The sequence below is a fragment of the Carassius auratus genome, unplaced genomic scaffold (assembly GCF_003368295.1).
Source record: "Carassius auratus strain Wakin unplaced genomic scaffold, ASM336829v1 scaf_tig00215844, whole genome shotgun sequence".
In the NCBI taxonomy this organism is placed as follows: Eukaryota; Metazoa; Chordata; class Actinopteri; order Cypriniformes; family Cyprinidae; genus Carassius; species Carassius auratus.
In genome coordinates, this window is record NW_020528270.1 from 658,716 (window position 1) to 671,513 (window position 12,798).

A 12,798-nucleotide genomic window follows, 5' to 3' on the forward strand; every position below is an offset into this window, starting at 1 on the left:
TTTTTCACCGGTCACTTTTGTGTCCGAGTATAAAACCTTTTATTTCACTAACTTAACATAAAATCAAAGAGAGCATAACGTTTGCGTGTTAGGGAAGTTTAAGGGGTAAAATGCATAAACTCAACTTGCAAGAAAAAATTTGGGATGAAACAGGTTAAGATTAGACTATGATGCTGGTGATGACTAATGGGAAACCAAGCATTCTAGTCATGTTCTGGTTAGATTTGTCATCCAGTTATGTAGTTAAAATTTGTTTAAACCAGCTTGTTGGTTTAAAATGGTAACGTTATTATCCATGTTTTAAAGTTTCTTTGGGAGAATGCGAACAATGTCCATTGTCACCTACCGGTTGTCGAACTAGGGCAGCCAAGCTCTGTAATTCTGCGACTGCCATCTAGTGGTAGCTGCTTGCCTTGCCTTTCAGTTGCGTGTGGATCGTCAATGCTGAAACCTGCGGAAAGCAAGTCTCGAAATCCAAATGAACAGGATCGACTCGAACAAGGAATCAATAAATGCACGCGTGTCGCCTAGTTCAGAAATCCACCGATTCCTTTTTGCATGCGGTAATTGTCACCCGTTAATACAAAGTAGAACATATCTACTCACATACATTTATTTTTACAAATTGAAGCCCTTGTATGTAATTCTTACACTGGTTGAAAAGCATTTGTTTCATTGTATAGTGACACCCATTTACGAATTGTGTTCAAGTTAATGAATAGCACTGCATGTTCGTTAGTTGTGGGTGTTTGTGTGGGTGGGTGGAATGCTGTAAACTGCGAAAAGGAAGTCTCAAAATCCAAATGAACCGAACACGATCGATTCGAACAAGATTTCAAATAATGCACTCGTGTTCTGATCCACAAATGCACAGATTAATTTTTGAATGAGCGATTTTTTTATTTATTGATTGATTGATAACAGAACATGTTTATTTGCAAACATGTCTGTATTTATACAAATTCCTGCACACTCATTCAATCCCGAATTCCACAGATTCAAATTAAATGGCATTTGTTTGTGGTTAGTAAAATATATTCACAAAATGTATCTAGTACATGGATAATTGTGTGTGCATTTATTAATCATAATGAGACTATAATCATCCCATAGAGAACTACATGGATTCAGTGCTTTAGTCAGTCTTGATGACTGCAGCGTCACACAGAACCATCACAATCAAGAACCTGATGAAGATTCACTCAAGATGTATTTTTCCTGTTTTTATCCAAATAGGATGGATTGGCTATTATTGGATGATATTAACATGTAATGTAAGTTTCATTCATACTTGTATACTTGTATAATTAAGTATACTTCTAATCCTTTGCCAATCTCCATTTTTACAGTATAGAACATGAAATATGTAGAACATGATTAGAAGCCACATCAGACCACAAAATTAAGTATTTGACTGATGTTGTGAAGTGAAAACTTTTATCTCTTGTTGGACAACTGGTTTAGAAACACTTCTTATTGCAAGTCTTCACGGGAAGTTTAGCTTTAGGCATATTAATCATGTTTAAAGTAGCTATTATTTTGACACCACATTAATGAGGTATAGACACCTTTTGAGTTAGAAATGATTTTGAGTCTTCTGAGGAGAGGCGAGCAATTCACTACATATAATCTGAAATGAATACCTATCTCCCAGATAGCAACATAGTGTTGGTCCAGATCTGCTTGCTGTCTAGGCTGATATATAATGGATATATTGCATTAGATATTTGAAAAACAGTTACATTTCATTTCATTACATTATATATTTTTTGTATTTAGGACAATCTTTTTGGTAATTTTGTCGGATGTTCGCATGTTCGGCACACAATTGAAGACATGTATTTAAATATGTATTTCACCAATAAGTCAACCCTAGTGATGGCAAAATGAGGCTTCCTGAACCACTGAGACCTCGCAGCTCATTGCTTCACCAAAAGGTTCAGAAGCTTCATTCATTATTGCTCACTAGTGACACCTAGCTACTGTGCAAAGAAATAGCAGACCAATAAAAATACTGAATCAATGACCTGAGCAGACATTGGTCCATTGCCTGGGTATCAAATAAAATATGTTTCTCTCTCTGTCTGAATTTACTTGTGCAGAGACACACAGTTCATTCATTATTCATAAATTTTTTGGATAGTGACAGCAGGAACAACAAAAGTGAAACTGTGTTGATTGTAGTTCTTATGGTGGAGGGAGTGTAATAACGCAAATTACAACAGAAAAGTGTGGGGTGGGAAAGGTTAAGAATTGTTTCTGGTGTGTTTTGTGCATTAAACTGTTACTAGTTTTAGTGCAGTGTTGTGCTTATGGGACTATGGATTTAAAGGAACAAACTGCAACACTGGGTGGGTGAAGGAAGGATCACACATTATTTTTATTGAGGAACATAATTTTTTTCTGTGTTGGAGCTTAGACGATTCCTCCTTTTGGACAGAACCTCTCCAGCCTTGGAAAAGATCCTTTCGCATGGAACAGAGGATACGGGGGAACATAAAAATGTCAGTGTCAGCTGGTATAAATGAGGAGACAGATGTTTATGTTGAGCCCAATATACTAGTGGATCCTCAGATCTTGTGAGATTCACTTTGGATAAATATTGATTTGATTTGATAAAGATTGTTAGTAGTCTGTGCTTGCTCGTGCAGTGCTCGGTAATGCCTTAGAATGGAGGTGTTATTGTTGTATGATCAGCTCCTTTAGGTACAGCAAGCATTTCACCTAGAAACATAAATAAATAGACATGAAATATAATACAGCCTAATAGTGAGTATTATTATTAGATCAAGACAGTAAAACAATAATAATACACATACCTTATTGTGACCAACCATTTAAAAAACTCCCAGACAGAGAAGGATTCCTCTTTCTTGCTGGCTCCATTACAAGGAAAAAGGAAGATGTCACAAAAAGCAAACATATCCAAAAGGACAATCCTAATCAAAAAGCTGTCCAGTCCAAATAATAAAAAAAAAAAATCAATCCAAAAAATCTTATCTAATTAATATAAAAATAATATAACTACTTTAATTAATAATAACAATATACCATAACTAATATAACCTGATATAATACAATAATATACAGCCCCAACACATATATGACACAATAACGATGACGACACAACTATCTTGACTCGCTGACTCTATCCGGAACCGACACTACACAAACCGAGGCCTCGTTTGTCATCAGTCACGTGATTTCCATGTTAACAACACAAGCCTCGAATCGCGGCTTCATCTGGCACGCCCCTTTTTTTTCTCGACACAAGCTCAGAAGCCTCGGTTCAAATGTCACATCACTAGTCAACCCTAAATTCCTCTACTTTTGTGCTCGCGTGCACAGGACTTTTATTTTGGTTTGGCGATGTGACGTCACAACGCTACGCCGCACTCGGGCATTTGTTGTTGTGCATCGACTACAGAAAGGTTGGTTTTAAATTAATACAATCGACTTAAGCAGTTTAACAGGTTTCTCAAACTTTACTTGAATGCAACATTGTCGTACCTACTCTCACGTCAAGGCATGTTATTTTCTATGAGTAACGTTAATGGCTCCCGCGTCTCATTACACTCCTTTGTTGTCAAACACAATTTATCATAAATTCGGGTTCAGTTACTGTGGATCAGTGAAGGCAAGCACAAGGCTTTGTGCATATAAGAGTCAATTAAACCAAACGATTAACACAGTTATACATTGTTTTGAGTCGCTCGACGAGTTTTGCTGCTCAAAACAAAACACATGTGACGTAGACTAACCATGTTCCGCACGCGCCAGCGAGCACTCCTCCGTTGTTAAAAGACAGACGCGCATGTTTGTGTGCTCCTTCTCCGGGGGGGATACCTATTATACAGGCCACACTGTGATTGATGTCTTTAGGACCAATAGTTTTTGTTAAAAGTTGAGAAAAGTTCCTCCTCCGCCAGTGTACACAAGTGAATATGAAAGATGTGCACCTTTTTACTTGGTTAAAAAAATGCAAGTTAATTGCTGCTTTAAGAATGAACCACGTGAAGAAGCATTAGTGAATACCATTTCCATGTCTTTCTGAAGACAAGAAGCGCAAACACTTTGCACTGATTAACAATAATTAAAAAGATCATCCAATAATGCGAAAAATTAATAACGTAAGATATTTCTGCTGCCTGTCTCAGGTGTACATCGCCCGCAATCACTAGGGGCTTTTACATGGACACTTTTTGCTTCGATCGGAATGAATTAATACTTATTGACGAATACGAACATAGCGTTTACATGCGCGCTGAATAAAGTGATTGGGTTGATATGCGCGTTTATATGTCACAAGCCTCTGATCAGGTTTTACTCTTCTGACATGCACACACTGCATGAATATACAGTTTCCGCTGCTGTTGCATGCTGTTTTAAAAAGCACACATGATATGTCCTAATTAGGCGATGAACAGCACATGAACTGTTGTGCTGCTTAACATTACTTAATAAAAAAAAAAGGGTAAAAGTGCCCCTTCCCACACCCAAAACTAGTGTCTTAAACAAGGACTGGTGGGACATGTTCCTGTTCCACTTCACATACGCTGAGTGAAAGAGGTGTTTTATAAACACTTATTTGTGAAACTTCACTAATGTAAACGAGAATTACTATAGTCTAACTATGCCTCATCTGCAAATAACACACACACTGTTTGTTTACTAGCCAAATCCAACGGCAGTTTATGAAACTAGATGCATGTGGTCATCAAACTTCATCTGCACTGATACACTACACCATACAGACAATCAATAATGTAAGCCATGCTTTCCATTAAACTCAAGATTACATAGATAAACCAAGATTACATAGATATACCTGATATAAAGTGGGTGCTGCAGACTCGAGCATTTTTTTATTATGTCCTCGTTCCAATCAACGCGTTTAATCGCCTGCAGCCACAGGTGCCGCCGGTTCTTCTGAAACAGCCGTGATCCTGTTGAAATCCTATAAAACTTAAGGCCATTGGTGGAATATCGATTAGTGCAACTGTAAACGCAACAGTCAGGCATTTTGATGCTGGGAAACCGTTTTGATAAACTTTCGGAGTTGCTAACACGTTAGAACCACTGGGGAACAACACCTCTTCCGTTGCCAAAATGCGCGCACAACTATTTGATCACGTGGGCTGTAAAAGGGTCTATTCAATCCGATCAAGTTATGTCCTCTCACTCGGATTACAAAAGGAATAAACCACCCTTTACAATCCGATCAAAATTTTAGTCGGATCTGGCCAATTAAATCCTATTGACGTGTTTACATGTCACTTTTTTATGCTGACTGTGCTTCTAGTCCTATTACGATCTGATTAGTAGTGTCCATGTAAACGCTGCTAGTGTTTAAAAGCTCCCATTTCAAAGCATTTATTCAAGAAAAGGTAATTTATTTAACAATTTGTGATAACATAATATTAGTTTCATAAAGGCTGTAGTACTGTGGGTAACATAAATTAAATAGTTTTAAAAGTTTTAAAATATTTCTTGCCCACCATCCATTTCCAAGCGCGGTGGGTGCACTGAGCAAACTTACTAAAATCTTACTGAAACAAACAGCAGATGGGTCTCTGTTTACATTGGGGGTGAAAGAGGGAGAAATAAGGATGACACCGATACATAGTTTATGTACTACCTGAAACTATTTATTCACCAATCAGTGCTTAAACGTCACCTGTACTGAACATCGTTGTGTACAGAACATGGTTAGTCTACGTTAACGGCAACTTTTACAAACAAACTGCAGGTGTTTTTAAAAAAGTAAACGTTTAAATGTCAATAAATACCAATGCAAACCATGTACGCCGAAATAGTTTTATTAAATTTATAAAGCTATTGTTTTTTTGTGTGTGTTTTTGGATAATCATGTAATTTATTTAAGTATACAAACTTTTACTCTGGAATAGGTAACTGATTGGATGCACCCACAGATTTATTTTAAATTATAGCTTTCTTATTTATTTGTCTGTTCATCTTTTCTCATCTTATACAGAAAAGGTGAAGCGACTGAGCTCCACGTGACACTGTTATAAAGATGGCGTTTATTAAAGAAGAGAGTGAAGATGTGAAAATTGAGGAAACAATCAGAGTCAAACATGAAGATAGTGATGATGACGGATTAGGTGGGTTTTCATTCTCAAAACTCGCTCATTTGTTTTTTTATAAAAAATGTTCAGCTGTACAGAAATTAATATATTTTTGAAGAATATCATAAGAGTGTCATAACTACTGCAGGTACATGGAGTGTCTCATTTGGACAGACATGTTTAGATCACATGACAAATAATAATGCTGCCTTCAAGTTTAGCTGACAAGATCCTACTTACAAGCTGTAAATTTGTTAATATTAGCATGTTGAGCATTAAATAAAAAAATAAAAAAAGATATAGAAGTACCCTGAAAAAAATAATAGAGAAGTACCCCAAATAAATCCATCACTTTAAAGGAACACTCCACTTTTTTTGGATATATGCTCGTTTTATAACTTGACAAGAGTTTTACCGTTTTTGAATCCATTCAGTCGATCTCCAGGTCTGGCGGTAGTATTTTTAGCTAAGCATTGATCATTGAATCTGATTAGACCGTTAGCACCTCGCTCAAAAATGACCAAAGAGTTTTGATATTTTCCTATTTAAAGCTAGTCTCTTTTGTAGTTACAGTGTACTAGAACCGACAGGAAATGAAAAGTTGTGATTTTCTAGGCTATGGCTAGAAACTATACTCTCATTCCACGTTATAATCAAGCTTTGCTGCCATACCATGTATCATAACTAGTTACCTAGCTGGGGACTACTATCAGGCGCTGTATACTATCATCAACGCAATAACATACTATTTACTAGGGATACTCTGAATGTTAGGCAGCCAGAATTATTCGGCCGATAAATAGAAAATAATACAACAAAATAGTTATTTATTCAAATATGTGTTGGCTTTTGTAAAATGTGGGATAAATCATTTTACCTTAAATAAGGTACAATTCCGTATTTTAAGGGACGGGTGGCAACCCTAATAACTGGCTGTGTTTACATAAATTTTGTGTTATGAAAAAAACATTTTGAGACGCAAGTGCATTAAACCTTACTGTGAGTTACGCACAGCTGCATGTAAGAGCAGTCTTTAAAAACAAAGCATGCATTGGTATTTGTAAATTAAAAGACGTTTTCTGTTAGTGAGGTCCACTGCATTCCAAACCACACAAATTATGACTTCGTCTCTCTACAGACTGGAGAGACTACACACTTCAAGTGTAAAGCGTGTCTCACATAGCGCATCCTGTGCAATGAAGCCCGCAAATGTCCATGTAATTTGCTTCAACCGTCTGACCTTTATGAAAAATTATTGTACGGAAAGTTCGAGTGGTGTATGTGTGCAAGGAATTAGAAGAGATTAGGGTATGGGTGTTTCTAAAGCAAACTCCGCGTCATCACGTATCTGGTAAAATCGATTCTGAATCGTTGGAGAGAGAATCGCGATGCATCGATGCAGAAATTATTTTCTCCCACCCCTAGCCAAAATGAGATAAAAATATGTATTTTCAATAAAAATTTTGTAGTGTGGACATGACCTTAGAGTCTGTAATAAATACTGTAAAGTCTGTAAAGCACTTAAGTCACTGCATTTTAAAACAACTCGAGCTTATTAGTTGACCCTAAATAATTTCTGAGCAAGAATGCTATAAATGTAGAAGTTAAATATTTAGAATTCAGTTCAAAGAAAGTTTTTAGTTCAAGAATATTACTAGCCATCTCATATTTGATATTTGGTCCCACTTTATAATAACTGTCTCTAATACCTCTGTACTTAGTATGTACATAGTATGTAAACGCAGTGTAAGTACACATTGGAACACAGTATCTAGAGCTGTAATATCTGTGTAAATACACAAATGTAACAACCCACTGAATAGTATAAGTACAAATGTATAACAAGACATTGATAGCAACACTTTATGGTAATGAAAGTACAATTGTGTTAACAGGACTAACAGGCTCATTTTATATTAGATTTTATCATGTAATTTCTCTGATGTTACAAAGCAGCAGCCAGTAAGTTAGGCTTTATATACAAATTGTGATTGGTGTCCAGAATGTTAACACTTTATACTGTGGACAGTTCCTGAGGAGTTACCATGTAAGTACACTAATATTACAATGAAGCACCAACTCCCCCCACTTTACATATCCCCAAACCTACCCATCTCTACCCCCTGGATCCCATTTCCACCCCTAAACCTACCCATCTCTACCCCCTGGATCCCATTTCCACCCCTAAACCTACCCATCTCCACCCCCTGGATCCCATTTCCACCCATAAACTTCCCCATCTCTACCCCTTGGATCCCATTCCCACCCCTAAACCTATCCATCTCTACCCCCTGGATCAAATGGTTCCAGTCACTCTTATACATATTGTTGTTACAAAATGTAGTTATATAGTTCCTGTTACACGAGTACTTTGTGAAGTGAAAAGTGTTGTTACCGTAATGTCTCAAGGAAACCTATACAAAGAAAAAAGCAAAGGGCCTAAACCTGAGCCTTCTGACACTCCACTCTTCATTAACAAATAGGACATAAACCATTAATTTCTTGTCCACAAATGCCTGATCATAAGTTATACTTGGGAAATGTTGTGATCTAATAATTCTAGAAGAGATAAGCACAGTTTGTTTAACAATAGGACTTAAATCCTGACTGCTATTATTCATAAATGCATAATAGTCTTTAATATTTTAGACCAAGGAAATCACAAACCGGAGTTTTGCAGAGTTTTGCTCGAACACTAACTTTGTTGAAATCTAGAGGTAGGTAAATTGTAGCAGGTTGGATTTTAACTCCACAATCTGTGTTTGACATTCCTTAAAAGGATACTCCACCTCAAAACAACAAGCGTCTATGTTTTCATCCAAGACGAACAAAGCTTTTTACGGTTTTGGAACAACATGGGGGTAAGTGATAAATGACAAAATTTTGATTTTGGGGTGGAGTATCCCTTCAATAAATGGCAGATTTGGGCCATTATTGTTCTCTTTTATGCTGTTGTGCTTAAACAGGGTTTAACTCTTATCCGTCTCTTTTCATCCTAGACCTGATGGCAATAATAGAGGAGATTCAAAAGCAGCATAAGAAACAGGAACAAGAGCAGGAACAAGAGCAATGTGCAAAGCATAATGATTTCAGTACTGGAGAAAAAACTGAAGAGACTTCTCCACCAGCAAAAGCTAAGGAGAAACCAATTAGACGTCGTCTCATCTGTTCAGAGTGTGGAAACACTTTCAGTAATCGATCCGGCCTCAGAATGCACATGATGATTCACACTGGAGAGAAGCCTTTCACCTGCCATCAATGTGGAAAACGTTTCGTTCAACGAGGAAACTTTCAAACACACATGAAAGTTCACACTAGAGAGAAGCCTTACAGCTGTAACCTGTGTGGAAAGAGCGTCTCAACAAAACAGAAACTTAACAATCACATGAACCTTCATGTCAGTGATAGGTGGAAAGAGTGCAAAAAGAAATCTACTCGAAGAAAAAGTAAAAAAAAGTAAACGTACCATTACATGATTGGCATTTTACAAATAAAAGTAAAAGTACCAGACAAAAAATGTACTCAAGTAAAAGTTGCTTATTTAAAATTTACGCCAAGTATACATTATTTTTGACAGGGTTCCTATGGGGCTTGTAAAAGTACAGAATTTGATTGAAGTATTTTCTATGTCTGGAAAGTATGAAAAAGAAAGCAGAGTATGGAAAAATATTTGTATTTACAGACTTTTGCCCAGATTTCTTTTTTTTTATATCAATGTAAAATTCAGAATTTAGTGAAAATAAATTCATCATACCAGATAACACATAGTATGTATAAGACATTTTTTTTTTACTAGCTTAGGAAAGAAAAAGTAACTTGAATCATGTAGTAAAATTTTTGAATTGACTAGTAAAAAAAAAAAAAAGTGACAATCCAAATGTTCTGCTCATTTGGACATTAGGCCTTGATATTAGAAGTACTACTGTAAGAACTGATCATTTTGGAGCAGGTAGATATCTTAATTCATATGCATTCATGCTCTCGTTTTATTCATAGTAGGATGGCAGTGATGCAAAAAGATCTTAATGCATAAGCATGCTAAACATTTTTCATATGAATGATTATGCATGTTGTCACTTCGAGGAAATCAATGGGGAAAAAATATTTACAGATGACTATACCAAATATAAAGCTGAAAATAATGGCACTATTAACCATTTATGTTAAATATGGTCTGAAAATCAACAGAGAGGTTTGGAAATTTGATTCTGGAAAAGTATGGAATTTTGAAATGGAAATGTGTAGGAACCGTCTTTTACTAAGTTTTTAACAGAGGGAAGGAGGAACTTACAGGAACTTAGGAGGAATTACATGGGCTTATATCAGAATCAGCTTTTATTGCCAGGTATGTTTACACACAGAATGACAGTGATAGACCAAAAAAGAAAAACAAAAAAACATGTAAATAAGGAATAAAAAAAAAAGAAAATTGTATATACAGATATTTAACAGTAGACAGTTGTATGCACAAGTATACAGTATTATGTGCAAATTGAAATGTCGACTAAGTGTTAAATAAATGTATAAATAGTGTGTGTTCCACAATTAATGTCCGGTGTTAATGAGATGGATTGCCTTAGTGATGAACTGTTTCTGGGTCAGGGCATTCTGGTGCTCAGTGCTTTGTAGCATCGACCAGATGCTACTACAAACTATTTGTTCTTAATTATAGGAATCTGTTATTTAGAATAAGAAGACATTTGGGCTGTTACCAGGCAAATTAAATCAGTATCAGCAAAATTCAACTTTGCAATTCAACTCAAGAAGCTTAATCTTAAGTGGCATTTAAATGTATTTAATGCAGGAAATATATATTAATTCAACTTGCAGTTACAAATGCAGAAATAATGTTTTGATGTATAAGACATAAAATGTTCAATACTCCAAAGATACATTACATGTAAAATTAAAACTGCCAGAAGGTGTCAGAAAGTCAGTTAATAAGTGTGTCATTGCGATTGAACAAAATAATTTAATAGTTGACTTATTCAGGAATGAAACACTTTTAAGTTGCTCGGAGATGTAAAACTGCTATGGTGGCTGTGCTTGGAACTATTTTTGTTGTCGAAATAGAGCAAAAAGAGGCCATATGGTGTCTCTTAATTATCTTCATTTATTGAACTGTAAAAAAAAATAAATCTATATGTAGTCATGCTGGTATTTAAAGAAATAAAAAGCTCTCTTTGTGTGATATTGATAATGAAATGATATATATGAATATTAGAAATGCAATCGATTAAGGCTATCGATGGCCGGTTAACCGATTTAATGTTGGGCTGTGTGTGGCTCATGCGCAAAACATGTGAATGCGGCTGTGAGTAACTGTGACGGTATATAAAGCATCATTCATTCACAATGTACAAATTAGGTTTTGAATGTGTTTTAAACTTTAAACGTCTTAAAATAAAAAAAATGATTTTCTCATTAACAAGGTTCGGGAGGAGCGCGTCAGCCTAATCGACACAGGTGGACCACAATCTAGTAATCACTCCCACAGTATAAATATTCCTGACTTACCTCTATCCATTGACGGTTTATCAGCATCCCTCCTCCACCCCATCTCCTCACTTCGAGTTCACTTTAAAATTAGATGGGAAAGGTGGGGGGGGGGGGGTACTCTAGGTTCGGGCCATTCCCGAGCTCGGAGCCCCTTCCCCGGACAGCACACCAAATCTGCATACCATACCTCAGCTAATTATATGCAAACGTGAACTCATGAAACAAAACAAAAGTCCTTCAATGTGGAAAGCAATAGAAATGTAGTAACTAAGTAATTTGCCCTGGGCTGCAGGACACAGGACAGATAACACAAATATTCCCACATAGTGATGTAGACATGGGGACGTGTTTAAACTAGGTGTTTTAGGGGGGTGTGGCTGAGTCTTAACTTTGATGAATATCTCTTTGGATTTGAGACTTTACTCTTTGTAACTTTACAGACATTCTTCATGCACCAAGAGCTTGTAACACTCCAAAGAGAAAGGAAGAATTTAAATCAATCATATAACCCTTTTTTTTTCATTATTATTATTTTTATAAAGTCAGAAGCATCAACAGACAATAAAGACAAAAGGTAACACCATGGTCAGTAATGCCGCTCAAATATTCACGCAAACAAAGATGCATGGTTTCAGTAACCACAGTTAGTGTTGAAGCAGTCATGTCAGGGTGATGCTGTGTGTTTCTATGAGAAACAAAAGCACTTTATTTGGCCTTCTGAAAGTAGATGCATTTAGGAATATATTAAGATTTCTTAAAACAGAACAGCAACACATTTTATTAAATAAGTAAATGCATTTGTAGAATAGACAATAAACGTTCCGGATGCTGAACCTATCTGACCACATCCTCGATGCTTTAAAAATTAAAGGTAATTTATTTGTTTACATTACATGTGGATAAATTACCAAAATAGAGCTGCGCAATCTGGGATGTATGTAAAAATGAAGAAAAAACATTTTATTTTTAAAATGGATATCACTGTTCTCACACCACGATTCTGAAAAAAAGACAACTAAACAAAATAACGTTTAATGAATGAGTTTCTAGTAAAAATGGCTGCAGTCTATTTATAAAATATATTCATTATTCAATGAACTGTTAAAACAAATTAAGTTGAACTGCTGAAGTTGATTCAAAAATCATAAAGAATTCACTTCGCTTCATTCCTGAATTAATCAATGTTTTTAAATGAATCTTTTTTTTCAAG

General features: G+C 35.9%; 2 long non-coding RNA genes across 2 annotated transcripts; one reads left to right on the plus strand and one right to left on the minus strand.

Annotated features, from left to right (window-relative positions):
- Positions 1-2,422: 2,422 nt before the first annotated feature.
- On the minus strand, positions 2,423-5,392 carry LOC113096024 (uncharacterized). Its single transcript, XR_003288446.1, has 3 exons — positions 4,829-5,392; positions 2,820-2,876; positions 2,423-2,724 (listed from the first exon to the last, which is right to left on the minus strand). It is a non-coding gene; the product is annotated as an uncharacterized LOC113096024 (long non-coding RNA).
- Positions 3,196-10,621, plus strand: LOC113096020 (uncharacterized). The gene is made up of 3 exons (XR_003288439.1): positions 3,196-3,431; positions 5,996-6,125; positions 9,089-10,621. It is a non-coding gene; the product is annotated as an uncharacterized LOC113096020 (long non-coding RNA).
- The last annotated feature ends 2,177 nt before the right edge of the window (positions 10,622-12,798 follow it).